The sequence below is a fragment of the Mesoplodon bidens genome, assembly GCF_964165515.1.
Source record: "Mesoplodon bidens genome assembly, chromosome: 19".
Taxonomy (NCBI): Eukaryota; Metazoa; Chordata; class Mammalia; order Artiodactyla; family Ziphiidae; genus Mesoplodon; species Mesoplodon bidens.
In genome coordinates, this window is record NC_138179.1 from 46,188,078 (window position 1) to 46,207,680 (window position 19,603).

At 47.3% G+C, this 19,603-nt stretch overlaps 1 long non-coding RNA gene across 1 annotated transcript; it reads left to right on the forward strand.

Moving 5' to 3' along the window:
* Positions 1–942: 942 nt before the first annotated feature.
* Positions 943–19,353, forward strand: LOC308607217. Its single transcript, XR_014013978.1, has 3 exons — positions 943–1,054; positions 18,995–19,043; positions 19,286–19,353. It is a non-coding gene; the product is annotated as an uncharacterized lncRNA (long non-coding RNA).
* The last annotated feature ends 250 nt before the right edge of the window (positions 19,354–19,603 follow it).

Genomic DNA, 19,603 nt, shown 5'->3' on the forward strand with positions numbered 1-19,603 from the left:
AATGACTGTGCATTCCCAGGCTTGATTAAACAGTAATTATACTTCAAAAGCTCGTTAAATGTCCCTCTTAAAAAAACACCAAGCTAGGCGATTTTTCTTTCACATTTAATAGCAACTCTTCTTGTATTCTTTCTTGTCCAAAGTGGCCATGATAATGGGGGCGTGGTGAGACAAGCACTCTCACAAGCTGCTGGCGGGAGAAGGGAGCAGCAAAATCTTTCTGAAGAATAACTCCTCGGAGAGCCTGAAACACCTTCCTGCCCTTTGGCTCAATCATTCTGTTTCTAGGAATGTCTCCTAAGGCAATCAATAGACCCAGAGACAAAGATTTACATACAAAGATGTTCATTACAGCCTTGTTCATAGTACAAAATATTGGAATTCACCTAAGCAGTGACCCTTAATGAGGGATGCGTTTTATTTTTTTTTATTAATTTATTTTTTTTGTTTGGCCACGCCGCACGGCTTCAGGGATCATAGTTCCCCGACCAGGGATTGAACCCAGGTTCTCGGCAGTGAAAGCGTGTAGTCCTAACCACGGAACCACCAGGGAATGTCCGAGGAATGCATCTTAGAATCAACTGGAAGTTTTTTAAACGCATGTGCATGCACACACGCATGTACGCACACACACACACACACACACACTGGGGCAGAAGCTGGGTGGCCCAGCTGTGGTTTGAGTGCCTCTGTTTTTAACTAGCTCACACAGGTCATTCTTATGCTAATGTAAATTTGAGATTCATTCACCCTGATCCCTCTAGGATTATGGGTATTTCTTCTTTAAATATATACCATATATACATGTGTCTTTTTTCAAATCTCACAGTGGGCATGAATTACTTTTATAACCAGAAAAATATATTAAGAAAATAGACTAGAAGACAGCTAAGGAAGTTCAAATGACAAACACCTTTTGTGTACTAGGCCTTGTGCATGGTGTTAATTCTGAAATAAAGCAAGTGCAGTCTGCCCTTCGAGAAGCTCACAGCCCTCCACAGGAGATGAGCCATGGGAAGACAAATATTATCTGGAAAGACGTATTATAGTAGAGGTAAGTGCTAGGGCTGGTGCAACCCGGGGAGTAATTAGCTCTGGTTAGAAGCCTTAGGAAACCACTTCCAGAAAAGGAGACAGTTTGGCCAGTCCTTGAGGCATATGGAGGGACGGAGGGAGGGACGGAGGGAGGGACGGAGGGAGGGACGGAGGGAGGGACGGAGGGAGGGACGGAGGGAGGGACGGACGGAAACAGCATTGCAGGCTCAGGGAGGGAACAGCTTGTGCAAAGGCACAGAGGCATGAACACCCTGGCTCGTTTGAGGAAATGTGAGCATCGAGGTGTGGCTGGAGCAGAAGGTTGACACAAGGCGAAGAGGAGAAACTGGAGAGGCAGGTGGGCCTAGCCCAGGAGCTTGTGGGACCTGGGCTTCTGACTGATGGATGCTCAGTGCAAAGGGGTTCCATGGCAAAATGACTTTGGAAAACTCTAGGTTAAAGTGGTTTTTTTTGTTTTTGTTTTTCCTTTTTTTAAAAAATTGCAGGACACACCAAAGCCTTTACTAATATACGAAGATGCCAGGGATTCTCCAAGACTGGTCAGCATAGAGAGCATGTCCCAAATTTATTTAACACAGAGCGGCCACCTATCCCCTCCACACACACTTTATTGCTGTTGTTGTTTTAAAGAAAACTTATTCTATCTTATACAGTGACATCCCCAGGGCGTAGTTTGGGGAATTCAGCTGTAGTCAGTAGGAAGCCCAGGAGAGAAAGCAGTGACATGGGAAGAGCACAAACTTAGGAGTCCCCAGACCTGGGCTCAAATCCCAGGTCCACTGTATACCAGCTCAGTGATCTTGACCAAGTTACAGAAGCAAATTACCTCATTAGTAAGGTGGGACTAATAACAACTACCTTGTAGGCTTTGGGAGTTGAATGAAAGAACACCGGCCATGTGGTAGATGCCCGATAGGTTCTGAGTAATTAACAGTCATCATGAAAATCTTTTCATCTGTGTTTCAGAAAGATCCCTTAGCGGCTGGCTTGGAGGGTGCTTAGCCAAGTTCAGGCCTGGAGGCAGGGGACTAATGAACATGCCCTGTGGCTGCGACAGGCAGGAAGTCACAGGACTGGGTGACTAGATGCAGCTAGAAGGGGGCTATTGAGGGAATCCCTGGGTCTGGGGGTGCATGGGGCATTTAACCAGAACAGAAAGTCCAGGCAGAGCAGCATTTTCGGGAGGAAAATAATAAATTGTTTCTAACCCAGACTCTTCTGCGTGATTTAAAACTGGGTCTAAAAGCTACTCCTTGATTTATTAATTTTTTTAGAATTGTAGACACAGTGATTACTCCCGGTTTCAAATTGCCTTTCACGTTGTTTCTTCTTTGCCAGACTCAGAGGGTTTCTGTTATGTCTTTTCCCCAGCTTGTAATAACAAAGAAGGAAGATTAAATTTTAGGTCGGAAAATTAGTTGCTCAGCTCTCGCCTGAAAAGTACCATGTATGCGTGTGTCTCGGTGCTGTAACAGAAGAAAGACTCTGTAGTTCCACAGGTGTGGGGTGGGAGTGGGAGAGGAAACGCTGCCTTTTGGATGGATAGCAGTGGCACTTAGATGTTTCTGCACTGGGAGATAGCAGCACATCCCCTTATGAGACTATGTGCTCACCACGAATCCGCCACTGATTATAAAGAGCAAATGGTAGTAAGAGGAATAAGCCAGACATTCTGCTCAGGGTAAATCTGATCCTTGTGACCTCTCAGGAAGACAGGTCAAGGCAGCACCATTTTGTAGGTGAGGATACTGATGCTTAGGGAGGTTAAGTCCCTTGCCTGAGGTCATGCAGCTAATTAGGGCACATCTGAGATTCCAGTTTAGGTCCTTCTGCTTCCAACGTGCAAACTCCACGATCCCATTTCCACATGTCTCTGGAGGATGCAAATAAAATGCTTCGCACAGCACCTGGCACATAGCGCACGCAGTCAATGTTAGCTGCTATTCCTACAACTCAGAGCAGGGTGGCTGCCAGTGGTAAAATCTGAGAGCTACTGTGAGGACCCCAGCCCCAAAGGTAATAGTAGTGCATGTTTATGCTGTATGTTCTCATCAGCATTTCCCTTAAGCTTCACAGCGTTTGCAGCAGGAGGGAAACTTCCTCCTCTATGTCAGTTTGGGAGTTCTACAGGCAAAGAAACCAAAGACTGGGACTTGCCTGGGATCACACAGTAAGGAGGGCAGAATGGGACCTGGACTCAGATCTCCTGACTCTAGCATTCCCTCGCCTCTGGCCCCATCACTCCAGGGTTGGTGACTTCAAGTCTCTGTCTATTCTGTCTTCAAACACCTTCTCGTCTGCATATCAAAACTCCCTCTGCTTCTATCTTATAAAGGCACTTCTGATTGCCTTTAGGGCCCACCCAGATAAAACAGGATAACCTCCCCATCTCAAGATCCTTAACTTCTTCAAATCTGCAAGGATATTTTATTGCATATAAGGAACATCCACAGGTCCATGGATTCAACTGTATATATCTTCTGGGGTCATTTCTCAGCACTCCCCAATAGCTAAATAAATTCATTTATCTGCTAACTATCCTCCAAGGCCCTGGGGATTGAGAGCTGGGAGAAGAGTGTCCTGACAGAGAAAAAGAGGAAGAAAGAGGGAGATGGGGCTGAGGTCTGGGTTGGGTTCAGGCAGCCCCTCTGAGTTTTGGGAGTGCTGAATGAGCAGTCAGGACTCTCACTGGATGCCCTCGGGGAGGGGTCAGAAAACCATAAACCACCAGCTGGCTGCTGTTTTTATAAATAAAGTTTTATTGGAACACAGACATGCCCATTTGTTACATACCGTCTGTGATTGCTTTCGAGCCCTGTTGAATAGGCAGAGTTGAGTAGCTGCAACAGAAACCATATGGCTGGGGTGCGAGGATTGGGAGACTGAAATTGACACATATACATTATTTTTTTGATTTTTTTTTTTTTTTTTTTTTTTTGTAGTACACGGGCCTCTCACTGTTGTGGCCTCTCCCGTCGCGGAGCACAGGCTCCGGACGCGCAGGCTCAGCGGCCATGGCTCACGGGCCCAGCCGCTCCGCGGCACGTGGGATCTTCCCGGACCGGGGCACGAACCCGTGTCCCCTGCATCGGCAGGCAGACTCTCAACCACTGTGCCACCAGGGAAGCCCTCACTTGCAGTTTAATTGGCTTCAACCAAGAAATAGAACAACCAGAGCACTGAGCACCCACGTCAGCTGACCATCATGGATACGGTCAAAACAATGATGTGGTCCATGGACCTTAATGACCGATTTTGGTCCCTGGACCGCCAGAAACTTCTTGAGGTTCTGCAGCAGTGCCCACTTCAGAAAACCCTGTTCTGTGTCATCACATACTGGCCACAAGGCTTTGAGACATAACCGCTGTCACCACAATTGGCCTGGTTTGTTCCTAAAACCCCTCAGCCCCCACTGTGCATCCTTCCCCAGGGAGCATCACTTCTATAGATGACGCAGCTAATCCCAGTTCTCGGTGTTCCACCTGGATTCACCTTGGGGGAGTACGTAGGGGACTGGTTTGAACCCGGTATTTTAACTACACCTCATAGGTTCTTTTTCAAGATTTAAAGATTGTGTCTTTTTTTAAAGTATTATTATTTATTTATTTATACATTTATTTATTTATTTTTGGCTGCGTTGGGTCTTTGCTGTTGCGTGCGGGCTTTCTCTAGTTGCAGTGAGCAGGGCTACTCTCCATTGCGGTGTGTGGCCTTCTCATAGCAGTGGCTTGTCTTTGTTGCAGAGCACAGGCTGTAGGCACACAGTCTTCAATAGTTGTGGCACATGGGGGCTCAGTAGTTGTGGCTCGCGAGCTCTAGAGCACAGGCTCAGTAGTTGTGGTGCACGTGCTTAGTTGCTCTGCAGCATGTGGGATCTTCCTGGACCAGGGCTCGAACCCGTGTCCCCTGCATTGGCAGGCAGATTCTTAACCACTGCACCACAAGGGAGGCCCTATTTTATTTTATCTTATTTTATTTTATCTTACTTTGAGCCTCCCTGTAAGGCATGCGGGATCTTAGTTCCTCGACCAGGGATTGAACCTGCACCCCCTACAGTAGAAGAGCAGAGTCTTAACCACTGGACCACCAGGAAAGTTCCTCATCCATCATTTTAAATCTAAAAAGCAAAATGTTCTGTGTTATGGACACGGGTGTTTTTGGAGACTGTCCCCTGGGAGAGGTCATGTTATCAAAAGGAAATAGTTATACCTCTTGTCAGTTTGCACTTACACCCCTCTGTGGTTTTACTCAAATCCCTTCTGCCCTCCTGCCCTCCCTGCTCTCCCTCCTGTGGAGTGGCACCTTCTCTCCACCCTCCTGCGTTCTTTCTCCAGGACAGACAGGACTCACCTGGCCAATGCTCCCAGCAGCCAGGTTTGGGCTTGTCACACAGCACTCGGATTGGGCAGCTGGTCCCCATGCAGGTAAACTCAAACAAGGAGGTTGAGGAAAGACTGGGAACAACATGGTGCCCCAGCCATAGGTCTTGGTTTTTCAGCCTTCAAGAGTCCTTAATATATGGAATCAAAAAAATCAAAAAACAAAAGCTAAACTCAAGAGATACAGAGAACAGATTGGTGGTTGCCAGAGGTAAAGGTAGGGGTGGGTGAAATGAGTGAAGGGGTCAGAGGCACAAGCTTCCAGTTATAAAATACCTAAGTCCCAGGGATGTAATGTACAGCACGGTGATTGTAGTTCATAATACTGTATTGTACATTTGAAAGCTACCAAGAGAATAGATCTTAAAAGTTCTCGGGCTTCCCTGGTGGCGCAGTGGTTGAGAGTCCGCCTGCCGGTGCAGGGGACACGGGTTCGTGCCCCGGTCCGGGAAGATCCCACGTGCCGCGGAGCGGCTGGGCCCGTGAGCCATGGCCGCTGAGCCTGCGCGTCCGGAGCCTGTGCTCCACAGCGGGAGAGGCCTGCATGCCGCAAAAAAAAAAAAAAAAAAAAAAAAATTCTCATCACAGGAAGAAAACATTTTCTAATAATGTGAGGTGATGGATGTTAACTAGATTATTGTGGTGATTGTTTTGTGATATATACAAATATAGAGTCGTTATGTTGTACACCTGAAACTAATATGTTATATGTCAATTATATCTAGATTTTAAATAAAGCAAGATGAGAATTCCCTGGCAGTCCAGTGGTTAGGACTCTGCACTCCCACTGCTGAGGGCCCAGGTTCAATCCCTGGTTGGGAAACTAAGATCTCACAAGCTGCGAGGTGCAGACAAAAGAAAAAAAAAGGCAAGAAAAAAAAGATTGAAATAGGTGCTTAGTAAATGTCAGATGTCTTCAGCTTTTACTATATGAGTAATTAGAAATATAAATTTTATTAAAAACCCTGGATATTCTTTTCTTTTAAGTCTTTAAGAAAAAGCAAAATTTAGCACTCCCTCTCCCCCTTTTTCCCCACTGACTTGGCCATAGAAACAGGAACTTCTAGCTATCCTTATATATTGCATGTGATTTAGGAAATAAAATCTTTTAAGGCAGAGGGATTGCACTCTGTCAAACAAATAGCATGACTACAGGGTTTTATTAAGTTCCGTGGATGTGAGATGTAGTCATTGCAGCCACCACCCTGCCCCCCACCATATATAGGAAGGATTTTTGTACTTTTCTCCAGGCTTTGGAAACTCCATCCTAAGGATCCAGACTAGAGGGTTTCCGCCTCTTTTTTTTTTTTTCCTGGTGCTGCTCTGTTCTTGCGATGGGACTTGTCATTTCGAAACTTCTGAGGCAGAGAAGGAAATGAGGTCGCCACACCACCGTGGAGCGAGACAAGAACTCCAGCTCATCCCGGCGGCTTCTAGTCTAAAAATATCCCAACTTGGCAGGCAGGAAATTTCTTCCTTCTTTCCTTCTGGTAGACAAGGCTGGAGGCAGAATTCTTTCTGAATTCTGCTGAATAGAGCACGTGTCTGTAAGAGCCAAGTGCAGAGAAGAGCTGAGAGGTGTTTCCCTGGGTCCAACAGGTCCAGGGAGGACCCTTCACCGTCTCTTACTGGATGTCACTCCTTCAGCAACGAGTGTTTACCGAGGGCCTGTGATGGGCCTGGTCTTGCAGAAGGAGGGAGAGACAAGATCCCAACGCAGCCCTCCTGGAGCTCACCGTCCAGGGGCAGAGATGCTAATAATTACTTGAATCCCCCTTTGGATAAGTGTCGCAAAGGAGATACTCAGGACCAGAGGGATCTAGGCCCCTCTGATTTACAACCCAAGGCCAAAGGAAATGGGTTTCCAGGGTGACAGGACTCGATTTCATCTTTAGAGAAGGAAGAGTCTGGGGAATTCCATGGCAGACCAGTGGTTAGGACTTTGAGCTTTCACTGCCGAGGGTGCGGGTTCGATCCCTGGTCAGAGGACTAAGATCTTGCAAGCTATGTGGTACAGCCAAATAAAAAAAAAAAGAAAGAAAGAAAAGGAAGAGTCTGGTAAAAGTGAAGAAGTTTGAGAAGAAGGAGGTGGATGTTGATGAAAAAGGTTGGGATTCAAGATGGATTGATCTCCAAAAAGGGAGAAAAGGCAAGGAGGTTCCATGTTGTTCCCTGGGCACTCTGTCAGCATAAACATTAACCAGAATTATAGCAGATACATGAACGCTATAGCCAAGCTCTTGAAAAGGTCACTGAGATACCATCACAGCTTCAGGGGAGCCTTGAGTGATACCAGCTAGATCCCCGGCTGTCACGTTCACGCTGCCTACCGTTGGCACCACCCCCCGGAACTCCATCCACACGTGAGGGCCAAATCTTCTTATCAGGCATTTTATTTTGGGTTACTCAACTTTCCTCTGTTGCCCAAACAACATTGTAACATTGTAACAGCAGTAATGGAAACTGAGACGGGGTTTGGGAGGGGGGTGAACACAGCAATCCTATCACTCTCCCGTATCAATGTGTTACGTTTGGGACATCCCTGGTGGCGCAGTGGTTAAGAATCTGCCTGCCAATGCAGGGGAACCTGGGTTCAAGCCCTGGTCCAGGAAGATCCTACATGCTGTGGAGCAACTAAGCCCATGTGCCACAACTACTGAGCCCGCGTGCCACAACTACTGAAGCCCACACGCCTAGAGCCCGTGCTCCACAACAAGTGAAGCCACCACAATGAGAAGCCCGTGCACCACAACGAAGAGTAGCCCCCGCTCACCGCAACTAGAGAAAGCCCGTGCACAGCAATGAAGACCCAACACAGCCAAAAATAAATTAATTAATTAAAAAAGAAAAAAAAAGTTAGGTTTTCCATTTCCAGCTCCGTATAAAAGATGAAGAGAACAGGCTTGTGGAGACATTGTTTGGTGACATCCCATGGCCTGCCCTGGCCAGCTCCCCACTATGACACTTCCCGGCACCCGTGGACACATCAAGGTCCTGCCTGAAGTCTGATCTGTTGGACAAGAAACAGGCCATCAGAAACATGTGACCTGGGACTTCCCTGGTGGCGCAGTGGTTGAGAATCTGCCTGCAAATGCAGGGGACATGGGTTCGAGCCCTGGTCCGGGAAGATCCCACATGCCGCGGAGCAGCTAAGCCCATGACCCACAACTACTGAGCCCGCGTGCCACAACTGCTGAAGCCCACGTGCCTAGAGCTCAAGCTCTGCAGCAAGAGAAGCCACCACAATGAGAAGCCCACGTACCACAATGAAGAGTAGCCCCCGCACACTGCAACTAGAGAAAGCTCAGGCGCAGCAACGAAGACCCAACAATGAAGACCCAATGCAGCAATAAATAAATAAATAAAGGAAGAAACTTGTGACCTGGTTGGCAAAGCTTGCTGTCTCCATCCCACCATGGCTTGGAGGGAATATGAGAGACCAGACTAAGGGAACGAGGACTGGATGAGTAGGGAGGTGGTCAATGGATGCTTTGAAAAGGGTTAAGTAAGGGTCATGTAGATCAGAGGAATGACTCTTGGGCTTGGCAGAGTGGAGGTCATCAATGATTTGACAAGAGCAGTTTCAGGGGAGCAGTAGAGGTGGAAGACGCTGGGGGAGCAGCTTAAAGAGGATGGTGGGAGAGGAAGAGGAGAACTCTTGAGAAGTTGTGCTGTAAAGGATAGCAGAGAATGGGACAGCAAGAGGGAGTCTGGGCAAGAGGGAGGGGGTTTTTCAGAAAAGAGATGCTAGAACATGTTTGTATGTTGATGGATTGGATGTGAGCTGGAAAGGATGAAATCCTAGATAACTCATTGTTCTTTTTTTATTATTATTTTTATTGATTTATAACATGCAGAAACTAACACAGTATTATTCACAAAGTGAATCAGTTATACATATACATATATCCACTCTTTTTTATAATTAATTAATTTATCTTTTATTTTTGGCTGTGGTGTGTCTTCATTACTGTGTGCGGGCTTTCTCTAGTTGCGGCGAGCGGGGGCTACTCTTCGTTGTGGTGCGTGGGCTTCTCATTGCGGTGGTTTCTCTTGTTGTGGAGCATGGGCTTCAGTAGTTGTGGCAGGTGGGCTCAGTAGTTGTGGCTTGCGGGCTCTAGAGTGCAGGCTCAGTAGTTGTGCCGCACTGGGTTAGTTGCTCTGCAGCATGTGGGATCTTCCTGGACCAGGGCTCGAACCCGTGTCTCCTGCATTGGCAGGCGATTCTTAACCACTGCGCCACCAGGGAAGCCCCCTCCACTCTTTTTTAGATTCGTTTTCTATATAGGTCAGTACAGAGTACTGATTTCCCCGTACTATACAGTAGGTCCTTATTCGTTATCTATTTGATATATAGTAGTGTGTATATGTCAATCCCAATCTCCCAATTTATCCCTCCCCCTGCCCCAACTCATTGTTCTGGATGTTCTTGACTCCAGCAAGTGAGTGGGTGGGCCATGGTGCCATTGACTATGATGGGGGTGGGCAGAGACCAAGAGCTGCTTTTGAGGACTTTTAACATGGGATGATTATCAGGCATCCACGAGAGACCAAGCAGGCAGTTGGGTAAGGCTGGAGAATAGCGGGAGCCCTGTGTTTTCTCCTCTTCTCTGAAATGTATGAAAACTATAGCATGAGCTGGGCCTGGGGATGTGACATTCACCATAACTTGCACAAAGCAGAGGAATGCGTTCGGCACTGGACAGCAAGCTCCTGGGTTTTGTTCACCGCTGTGTCTCTAGCACCTTGCGGAGCACCAGGAGACAGTAGATGTTCAATCAGTATTTTCCATCTGGATGGATGAATAACATCATGGTCCCTCCCAATCTCCAGAAACTGGGTGACTTTCTAAAGCCCGGGACAGATGCCTTCACAGCTTAATGAGAGAGGCCTTACTAATTATAACGATGATGCCGATGATTGAGGGATGACTTATAGTCAGGAAGGGGCAGTTGCTCCTCTGAATAATCATTTAAATGGGTCACACTGTGATTGCTCAGAGGGCCGTGAGAGTCAAGATAGGAGTAGGAGGGTGGGATAGGTGATTGGAAAATGGGAGGGAGGCAATGCTAATTCCACCAGTAAGCAGGGTTTGTTTTGGACCTCAGGCTAACTTCTTGATTTCTCCAGCCCTTTTAATTTTTTATTTTTTTTATGGCAGTGATAGAGATCTGCCACCCCAAATAACTGTAAGCACCGCTAATAAAACCACGGAGCCTCTATGGCAAACCAGGGAACCTAGTAAACCAGAAGTTGAGCGCTAGTTCTCAGAAGCAGACTTGGTGTCTATCTGAGGAGACTTAGTGGGGACCTGGATACCGTGAAAGAGGTCAATCATTTTCTAGCCCAAGACAACGGTAGGACTTGGCCTTGAGGAAGGGTCAATGGAAAGTGACGTCCGTGTTTGCTCCATTCTTTGCCAGTGTGCCCCAGGGACCTGATAGGAGAGTTTCCAGTTTCCTCTGGCTGAATTGAGCCGGTGCTGCCTGTAAGGTGAAGGGCCTGTGCTAATCTCTTCTTGGCAAGTTATACAGCCCCATGATTGAAATCACCAGGAGAGCATCGTGAGGGCCCGGGGTATGTGTGCCACAGAAAGAAAGAAGGAGGAGCCAGTGTGGAGGTGAGGGACAACGATGCCATGGACACTGGAGACTTCCTACAAGAGTAAAGTGAGGCCATGGGGCAGGCAGCCAGGTGAGCAGCCACAAAACAATAGAGAGATAGCGACTCACAATGGGTAAGGTGTGGAACGGCCTGACCTCTGTGATTTTATAGAAGAGGAAATGGAAGCCCAACAAGGGTTGTCCGTGTCTTCCCCAGACATTTCTCAAGAGCCAGTTACGTGCCAGAGGCTGGGCCAGTGTTTTGGTTACCTATTGCTGCACAGAACATCACCCCAAAGCTCAGAGGCTTAGAACAACAGCCATTTTATTCTCCCATTTCTGTGGGTTGTCTGGGCACAGCTGTGTGGTTCTTTGCCCCATATGATGATGGCTGAGGCTGTGGTCATCTGGGGTGAGACTCAGCTGGACCCTCCGAGAGGCTTATTCACAGTGATAGCAGTTGGTGCTTGGAGAGTAGCTGGGCCTTTCATCTGGCGCCCCTCAGTTCTTTTCTTCTCCTTCTCCTTCTCCTCCCCCTCCCCCTCCCCCCCTCTTCCTCCTCTTTCTTCTTCTTCTTCTTTTTTTCCATTCTCTTCTTTCTGGCTTCTCCAAGTAGCTTGGTCTTCTCAAAGCAGGTGACTGATTTCCAAGAGCCAGGAAGTGGAAGCTGTCAGTCCTCTCAGTCTTCTTAAGGCCTGAGCTCAGAAGTCTCAGAATCCCATTTCTGCTGCATTCTGTGGGTCAAAGTCAGTCCTCGAGTGTATTAGTTATCTACTCTGCATAACAAATAATCCCAAAACTTAGTGGTTTAAAATGATGATAAATATTCCTCTCTCACAGTTTCTGGATTAGTCAGGAATCATGCAGAAGCTTTGTGGGATGTTCTGGCTTGGGTCATCACATGAGATTGCAGTCAAAATGTCATCCAGGGCTGTACTCATCTGAAGGCTTGATTGGGACTGGAGGGCTCCGCTCCAAGGTGGCTCAGTCATATAGTTGGCAAACTGGGGCTTGCTGTAGGCAGGAGGACTCAGTTCTTCTGTACACAGGTCTCTCCACAGGCTGCTTGAGTATCCCCATTATACTGATGAGGATCTGAGTATCCTCAGATGTCAGACTTCATCACTTCTGCCATACTCTTTTTATCACACAGACAAGCCCTGGTTCACAGTGGGAGGAGACTATGAAAGGGCATGAATGACCAGGAAGTGAGGATCACTGGGACCATCTTGGAGGCTGGCTACCATACGAGGCCAGCCTAAGATTCCAAGAAGTGGAGGAATAAACTCTACCTCTAGATGGCGGGAATGACCAAGAAGAGATTGTGGCCATCTTTAGTCCACCAAATCCAGGCTCTAGGGGTTTAGTCAGAAGGGCTTTGTGCTCATAGAACTTACAATCTAGACCATGGTTTAGGTCCTATAGTCTAGGACCACACAGAAAACTAGTGGCAGAGAATGGGTGTGTCTGTCATCTTCATTATACAGATGACAAACCTGAGGCTCAGAAAAGACCAATCATATGCCCAAAGTCATATAGTGAATAAGTGGCAGAGCTGAGATTAATACTCAGACTCTTCTGACCCCAAGCCAAGCCCTTCTTTCCCTTATCCTGTACTGCTACTCGTTATGTTACCATGTTAACTTTTAAATAAAGGATACAAAATTGTATCTAGTGTAAAATGACAGCTATGTAAAACAAACTATGCTTTAAAAAAGAACAGGAGGAAATACAAACAAAATGTTGACAATTGTTCATAGGTGATAAGAAAATATGTGGTGTTTTTTTTCTTCCTTCTTCTAGGTTTCTGTGTTTTTTTCATACTCTACACTGAGCTTCTATCACTTTCATCATGGAAAAACCCAAACCATTTCCTGCTGTGGTGGATCACGCAGGCGCAGTGGGAGAGGGGGGTGCTGGGGGGTTGGCGGGTGGGGAAGGAGCCCTCCACCTGTGGATTTTGGTTCCTCCTCTGCTGTGTGGCAGTCATTGTGCTTCTGGTTCTTCTGAAAGGCAGTGGCTGTTAATTAGCTCACCTGTGCAAACAGAGCTGGGGCCCCTCAGGTGAGGTGTGGGAAGAAGAACCTTCTTGGAAGGAAGAGCTGTGTTGCTTGCACTCCAGGAGCGTGGGGAGCAAAGGAAACTAGAGGGCTGATGTTCCCCCTTCCTGATGGGATATACCTATAATGCTGTTTTCTGGTCCAAGCTCAAGGTGACTGCCTCCCAAATAGGAGTTTTTGTACTGGGATAACATGAGAGAACATTTGAAATTAATGCTTTCCTGGAAACTCCAAGATATGTAGTCACTGTAGATAAAAGCTGTTCAGTTGTTTTAAAGTATTAGACATTTCTGGTTGCCTGCAACCATGTGATAGCTTCTTTCACTTCTATTTTTGAGGCTTAAGCATATCACCCGATTGTCTTCCTGTATGCATTACACTCCATGGCCAGGAATTTTCCCTAGAGTAAACAAACAACAGCTTCCATTAATTGGGCACCTATTATATAAAGATGCTACACTAAGCATTTATGCATACACTTAATCTTTACAACAACATATGATGTGGATATCTCCAATTTACAGATGAGGAAACAGGAGTTCAGGGAAGTTCAGTATCTTATCCAAAGTCACATGGCTCAGAAATGACAGAGGCAAAACCTGAACCCATGTCCAAATGACCCCAAAGTCACTAGACTAATGCTGCTTCCCTAAAGAGAATATTATAACAACATTAAAAGACATTTGAGGGCTTCCCTGGTGGCGCAGTGGTTGAGAGTCCACCTGCCGATGCAGGGCACACGGGTTCGTGCCCCCGTCCAGGAATATCCCACATGCTGTGGAGCAGCTGGGCCCGTGAACCATGGCCGCTGAGCCTGCGCGTCTGGAGCCTGTGCTCCACAACGGGAGAGGCCACAACAGTGAGAGGCCCACGTACCGCAAAAAAAAAAAAAAAAAAAAAAAAAAGACATTTGAAATCTTATATCCCTAAAGACTAACTTAAGATGGCAGGTTTTTTTGGACAGTGCAACGTTCCTCTTTTGAAAATGGACTTTGTATCAGAAGCCTCTGTGTCCCGCTGGAGATCTTCAGCCACTGCTGGAGTGGTCAGTTCTGTGACTGCTCCTACCAGCTTCCAGCAGGTACAGTCTGACAGTGTCTTGCCTCTGGCTCACAGCCAGCACCTCAGACCCCACCCAGGGCATCTCAGTTGATGCCCGCTCAGGGCCAGGCCAGTGCATCCTGGAAGCAGGGTGCAGGCCCCTGTGCAGAGCTTTTCACCAATGGGGGCAGAAACCATTGGATAAATGTCTCCCCCTCTCTCCCCCATCCTACAAGGTGGGTCCTGAGATGTTTTTCTTAGGGCTTCTCAGTCTCTCCAAATCGAGCAGCCTGGAACATGGTCACCCCAATAACGCATTATCAAACACCTCTGCCTCTATCCCTGCTTTGCTTCCTGAGCCTCAGGAATGCTCCCTGGGCTCACATTCCCCAGCAATGTATTCACATGTGAGCTTTGTCTCAAGTTCTGCGTTTGGGGGAACCCTGGCCAAAACAGATTCAAACATTTTCTTTGCCTAAGCTCTCACCCAAATATAGACCATCTTGTCTTCTGAATCGCATAGGTGCTGAGTACAGTAACCACGTGGACATGGCAAAGGCTAGCAATTTCACGCTTTTCGTCTCTAATTCTGTTTAACCACCTGATTGGGAGTGGACCTTTCCCACTGACTTCTAGCTACTCTATATCAGGGTATGTACATCATGTTTTCAAGATTAAAACAAACAACCAACCTTCCCGTATGTTGAGGTGGATGTATACGTCATTAAAAGGCCAGCTGAGGGAGTTCCCTGGTGGTCTAGTGGTTAGGATTCCAGGCTTTCGCTGCTGTGGCCTGGGTTCAATCCCTGGTTGGGGAGCTGAGATTCCATAAGCCGAGTGGCCAAAAAAAAAGGCCAGCTGAGCCCTCCCACTTTGGCTACTTAAGGGGACAGGAGATATGGTGCAGGACTGGGGCCAGAACCTGTTGACCCTTCATCCCTGGAGTTAACATTGTGCTCCAGGGTGATTCTGGGCAAGCCAGAGAGTGAATCTCCTGTGCCGACGTGGAGTAGAGGGCACGGTGGTTGGCAGGCAGCAAGGATGGCAGGTGATGTCAAGGTTAGAGGGAAAGTGAGGGAGTGACTTCCGTACAATGGATTCATTCTCTGCGTGGAGAGCACTGGGAGGGCCCTGAGAGGCAAGGCAGAGAGTCAGCGGGGAAAGGGCGGGAAATGTCAGTCTTTCTTCCTAGAGGTTCACTCTGGCCCTGCTCCACATCACTTGGAAGCCACCATTCTGCCAGTGGCCCTCCCTCGGAATGACGGAGCTTTGAGACATTTCTATTTAATAGCCTCCGGTCTCACATGCTAATTGGCAAGTAAATAATCGACATCAGCTGGCTGTTTGCTGCTCCGTGATGGCCGGGAATTATTCACAGGCGTATCAACCCACTGGGTGAGGCATTTCTAAAGCCCTGGAAGACTTCCCTCCAGTATCCCTTCCCACAAATGCTCATGTCTCCATGACGATGGTGGGAGTCCCTCTGTTCATGAACAGGTTTTTGTTTTTGTTTTTGTTTTGGCCATGCTGTGTGGCTTGTGGGATCTTAGTTCCCTGACCAGGGATTAAACCCAGGCCCCGGCAGTGAAAGCGCCGAGTCCTAACCACTGGACCACCAGAGAATTCCCAGGTTTTTATTTTAGAAGGAAAACCAAACAAGAGAGAAGGATGCTCTTCCCAGCCCCGTCATCTCAGAGAGTCAGCCCAGTGGTGGTGCAGAGTGAACAGAAAGCACTGGAGGCCACACGGCCTCAGATCATTCTCCATGAGGAACCAGAGGAGGGAAAATCCAGGAGTCGAGTGTCTTTAGAAACTCCAGCTGTATGGCCGCACCTTGTCATCACTCAGAATAGTTCGTCTGTGAAAACCTCCCACTCCAAATCGACACAAAGCCTGGTTCTTCCCATCTCTCCTGCCCCACAGATTTCCTCTGGGGCAGCTCCCCACCCCCTTGGATTTCCTTCTATCTCCATCCAACTTCGAACACATGATCCATCACTTCGACCCCCGTGTTGTCAGTAACCTGCACTGTTTTGTATTTCTTCTCTTCCTGATCCTGTAAATTCTTGACTCCGGATTCTCCACACCTGGGCCCGGCTGCTGAGCCCCACATAACCATCCATCCGACTCCGATCCTGGGAATGCCTCAAATGCACGGGCCCTCAGGGCTGCCCAGAATTCTCCCTCTCCATCTGGCAGCTCCCTCCTTCATTCCTCTCAGTGGCTTTTCCTGTTCTTCACTGTTTCCCTCAAAGCCCTTGTTACTACCTCCCACCCACTCTCAAGAGATGACTTTGCCTCTCACTTTAGAGTTAAAATAATAGAAGCCAGCAAGCAGGAATTTCCTTAACTTCCTGCCCTCCATCTATGAATGAATCTGCACCCACACCCATTCTTGTCTGCAACCAGCTTAAGTGGAAGAGCAAACCCTCTTCCGCCCCAGGGGCAGCTCCCCTGTCCCCGTGGGCTTCCTGGCGACCCTGTCCTCTCCTGCCCGGCCTCTTCATTCTGGTTTCTTAGCTCTTCTCAGCCCAACTCTAGGGAGACACTGCATCTCCAGCCCCACCTAAACTGCTTCTGTCAATGGCCTCAGTAACCTTCTGATTTCCAAATCCCAAGGTGCACTGTTCAGATCTCTCCCAACTGGACCCTTCTAAGGCATATGTTGCTTCTTCCTTCTCCAATCTCTTCTCCTTTGGTGACAACATTCTTACTTGTTATTTTTTTGTTTGTTTTTTTAAAATCACCTCTCTGGTTTCTCCTCTTTTTTTTTTTTAAATAGATGTATTTTATTTTATTTTATTTATTTATTTACTTATTGGCTGTGTTGGGTCTTTGTTGCAGTGCGTGGGCTTCTCACTGCGGTGGCTTCTCTTGTTGCAAAGCACAGGCTCTATGTGTGTGGGTTTCAGTCATTGTGGCACACGGGCTCGGTAGTTGTGGCTCACAGGCTCTAGAGCGCAGGCTCAGTAGTTCTGGTGCATGGGCTTAGTTGCTCCACAGCATGTGGGACCTTCCAGGACCAGGGCTCGAACCCGTGTCCCCTGCATTGGCAGGCAGATTCTTAACCACTGTGCCACAAGGGAAGCCCTGGTTTCTCTTCTTAGTAGCCTTCATCTGGTCACCCCTAAAACACTATGGGGTTCCCCAGCAATTATAAATGCCTATTCTGTGTGCCATAGCTCCTGTGCTTAACTTTGTGGAAGCCTATAATGGTCTATCAATTTGTCAGTCTTTCTCTGCTAGATCTAGTGCTAAAAGGCCATCTTTATGTACTTTTTTTTTTTTTTTTTTTTACGAATACTGTCTTCATTTCCATCCCCAGTACTCAGCACAACACCTGGTACTTACTGAGCTCTCAGTGATTGCTTGTTAAAGGTGCAGCTTGTGGCACCATGGACCCCTAACCCTTTTTTTTTAGATGTATAAGTGGATCAACTTTTTGTTTTTGTGTACTTCATAACCATTTCTCCTGCCAAGAGTGCAATGCAATGTCAAAAAATTGAAGCAGGGGGCCTCCCTGGTGGCGCAGTGGTTGAGAGTCCGCCTGCCGATGCAGGGGATACGGGTTCGTGCCCCGGTCTGGGAGGATCCCATATGCCGCGGAGCGGCTGGGCCCGTGAGCCGTGGCCGCTGGGCCTGCGCGTCCGGAGCCTGTGCTCCGCAACGGGAGAGGCCACAACAGTGAGAGGCCCGCATACCACAAAAAGAAAAAAAAAAAAAAAAAAAAAAAAAAAAATTGAAGCAGGGATTTCCCTGGTGGTACAGTGGTAAAGACTCCATGTTCCCAGCGCAGGGGGCACAAGTTTGATCCCCGGTCGGTGAACTAAGATCCCACATGCTGGGTGGTGCGGCCAAAAAAGAAAAATGGAAGTAAAAAATCGTACAGCCTTTTTTTTTTTTTCGGTTTAAGTTTCATGAGAAAATAAGAATTATCTTGAAATGCCATAATTGGGAATAATCAAGTATACTGGAACCTGTAGGCTTAAGCTGGAGTCTGGGTTGAGAGAGAGACTTGGGTGATGGTTGGCGGGGAGGGAGGCAGATGCCAGAGTAATAACTTGGGTTTGAATTTCTATGACTTCTATAGGTAGAAAAGATTTAGTTCACTTTGTACATATTGTACCTATAGATCAGCTATTTGGGGGACAAAGTAAGGAATCTTGTTTGATATCTAAATTTAGCATCACAATCCCTGGCCTTTGTCATTGGTCACTATACTGAGTCACAGATGCCAAGCTCTAAAATCACTCTTCATTTGTAAGTTCAAAGTACATATGTATTTATGTATATTCTTTATTTGATTTGGTTTTCATGCCAGCCCGAGCAGGCAGAATTTGTTATTATCCCACTTTATAGACAAGCACTCAGAGGCTCAAAGGAATTTAATGATATGTCTTGTTCAAGATCAAGCAGGTGGTAAGTTAGAGCAATGGAACTTAAACTCCAAGGCAGTGCTGCTGTATTGCGCTGTCTTTTGGTGAAGATCAGTGATATTTGCTTCTTTTGCCTTTTGAAGTTAGCCATCCTGTTTCCGGCAGCAAGGAAGGGCATTTTGGCAGGCACTGGAGCAGGCAGTTAGGAGGTCATGAATGCTGGCTCTCTCTTGAGCTAGTCTTGTGATCTTGGACATGTTACCAATCCTCCATGAGCTTCAGCTTCTGCATCCGTAAAATGGAGAAAATAACAACCATACCTACCACACAGGGTTCTTGTAAGGTTTCAATGAATTAATATGTGCAAAGATCTTGACGAAGTGTCTTGCCCAGAGAAACCTCTTAAAGGTAGGACGTGTTAATATTATTATGTTATTATATGTTTATTTTTCAAAGCATCCAAATTTCTCACTTTTCAGAAAGAAAGTCTTCTTCTAAGGGTTCGTGCTAGATCTTATTGGCCTCCAGGTAAGGTTGACACTGTATTAATTAATCTAATATTTATATAGGGCTTGGCCCGGGCAAGGAGGTTTGGGGGGCACTCTGAGATGCACACTGCCAGCTTCCGGGGACCCTTGCGGTGGTGCAGCTCCAGGCACCCTCCTTCACTCCCCATCCCACCCCCAGCCCAGGTGGAGGTTTTAAGAGGTGGCCGAGACAAGCTTTGGGCTGTTTCTCTAGTGCTAACTGCCTTTGTTGCACATTTCCAGCTATCCACGACCGGAACCCTTTCCATTTAAGACAAGAATTCATTTTCCTTTGGGAAGGCCAAGTGAAGCAAATGGTGATCCCAGGCAGTGATATCTGCAACCCAGAGACTTAATCCTGACGAGGCTGATGAATGTGTGTGTCGAGCTGTTCCTGGCAAACACAGCACCTATCAGATATCACAGCAAAACAACAACAACGACAAAACCGGTTGTTCTTTGGAATCAGTTTGCTCCTCGTAGGAGGGGTCTAGGTGGAAGGGGCTGACTTTCAAGTCGAGGCAGTAACTTCTGGGTCAGATGTGTGTCTGGGACACAGGG